This window comes from Arctopsyche grandis, chromosome 1 (assembly GCF_051622035.1).
Source record: "Arctopsyche grandis isolate Sample6627 chromosome 1, ASM5162203v2, whole genome shotgun sequence".
Lineage (NCBI taxonomy): Eukaryota > Metazoa > Arthropoda > Insecta > Trichoptera > Hydropsychidae > Arctopsyche > Arctopsyche grandis.
In genome coordinates, this window is record NC_135355.1 from 21,604,196 (window position 1) to 21,607,065 (window position 2,870).

The window sequence follows — 2,870 nt, forward strand, 5'->3', positions numbered from 1 at the left end:
CGAACCCCCTCCACGCGCCCCTCCGCTCCCCCGCCCGCCCCGGCCCCCGCGCCCCTCTCCCCGCCGCCCGCCGTTGCCGCACTGCCGCTGCCCCCCCCGCCGCGCCCCGCCGCCCCCTCTCCCACCCCCGCCCCGCAAAGCTCGACGGCCGCCAGTCTGCGTCTCGGCGCCGAGCGCTTTGCTGCGCGTCGCTCTCCCCGCTGCCAATGCGCATGCGTTACATTTCAGATTTACGTACGTACATATTCGATACGGCACCGCACCGCACCACTCCTCGGCTTGCCGAGCCGCGTCTCTCCTCCATTTATTTACATGTATGCATGCATTCGATTCCAACTTTGCCATATATGTACGTACGATTGCTCACGGGGGATGAATATATATATATATATATATATATATATATATATATATATATATATATATATATATATATATATATATATATATATATATGCATACATTCATCACACAATTCACAAATCATATTCGCAAAACAAACTTTTTGACCTTGAGTTATCGTGTGGTGATGAAAATATGTACTGTACTATGTACGATTTTGCTAATCATAATAATGTTTCACTGCGTTCGTATGACCATCGCACAAAAGTAACCAAATTCATTTTAAAAACTGAATTAATCGACTATGACTTTATTCGTGAATGATTGATTAGCAATGTAAAAATTCAACAATGATTATTTTATTCTTTCAATGTTTTGTATTTTTTTATTTATTTATAAAGATAAACTAAAGGCCTAAACATGAAAGACAAAAAGATAGAAAAACATTACGTATCATATCTGCATACATTAGATATTGATGAGTCATTCTCTTCGCAAACATGAGCTCTGCACTTCGTTAGTAATTCAATCAAAAGCTAGTTATAATCACATATAATTAATTATTAAGAAAAAAAATAGAAAAACTTCGGTCAAAAAGCCACGACTCCAAGACAAAATTTAAGACGATTTATTAATTGTTCTGAAAAATAAATGGAATTGACATTTTAATAACACAAACTATGTAGTAATATATATGTACATATGTATGTATATGTATGAACGGATGGGATCCGTATGTATGCGCGAGTACATCGACAAGTATGGAGATTTCAAAATAAAATTTTAGAATTATCATGAACCATTATATTGATTTTATTATAATTGCGATTTCGATGACAACTATTGTTGTTTGTTATTATAGAACTTTTATTGAACGTATGTATCAATTATCTTTCCTAAACCACCAGTTGAAATACCAACGGGCACAACACTAGTTACCAATAATACTGAGCAACAACAAAGATTACCGGAGCGGAGATTATCCAATCATTACTAAGTTTGACCCACTGAATTCGAATATAATAATATTTTTGTTGGTTTCGTCTTGTTCGTGAGGTTGTAAGTGAAGCTAAAAGTAGGTACATATATAAAAATGCGTAATTTTTATAGATTTCTGGCTTTTGCAGTCTTTAACTCAAAATCTAGTATTACTGTGCCCAAAGTGAGTAATTGAATCAGTACTCAGATTTTTTTCCTATTTATTGTGATGTTTTTATTGCTTCAAATTACTTAATTATCCATCGAATATTTTTAAATATTATAATTGACTTGAGTCAAAATAGATATTTTTATCTCGACACATCCATTGGGCCAGTTTTATAATCCACTACGTCTACAAGGATTGTTTTACAATCCCAATATATTTTTACTTTATTTAAAAATATAAACGTACTAATTCGAGCGGTAAATCAAACGAGAGGAAATCAGCAAAAATCATTATCATATTCGAATCAGTGGGTTAAACTTAGTTTGATTTACAAAATTTCTTATAAAATGGTAACTATTTAATATTTTTTTATTTATTTTATTTTTATAGTTTTTTTTAAATATCTTATAACATATTATACACTCAAAGAAGTTTGAAACGCTGTATGCTTGGCATATCGAGGAGAGACAGAAAACTGAATACATGGGCTAGAAGCAGTGGCGGACTGGCCATACAAGCGAACATGCCCGATGGCATGTGGGCCCCACTATCTGTTAGAAAATATGGGCCCTCAGTAAAATTAAATAACTTTTTAACTATTTCACGTGTGTAAAAATTTATAGGATATTGCACTTTGGGACCTAAAGTTTGGGTATTTCAACAAAACAAATTTCTTACGATATACATAAACAACTAATACCTGCTTTAACAGCCCAAGGATCGGTTAACTTTTTTTATTAGGCTCGAAATGTAAGTTTCAACATTTGCGTGGGCCCTTTTGCCGGGCCTATTTCCAACCTCAAGATTATGCATATACCAATACCTATGTAGCAACTACCTACTGAAATAAAAATGGGAATAAACAAATTTCCGTGAATAATATAAACTGAATTGCTTAAAACAATTTTGATAGGACGATTCATCATCAACCAGCGATTTAAATTTACTTCATACTTTCAAAATAACATTTGATTATACTTCGACGATATAGTAAGATTTAAATACACAATTTTAAACAGTTTCCGAATATAAAATATATTCGTAATCTAGACACATCCATGTATATGGAAATATAGGATAGGGGCCCCCTCCCCAAAATCCCGATTTTCGCATGATCACAAAACTTTATCTATTGTTATTACGTACATATGTATGTATGTATATACATAGATAAAGTGAAAAGACAGTCGGTAGAAATTAAGTTAATTGATAGTTTTTTAGTGACTCATTTTGATGGTCGATTTTTGTTGACCATGTGAAGATATTTAGAAAAAAATTTTCGCCTGCGGCGCTTTTTTCACTCTTTACATAATATTTTTTTATAATTATTTTATCAAAAATAAGCTTATTTTTTTCATATTTTATAACTCAATAAGGCGTA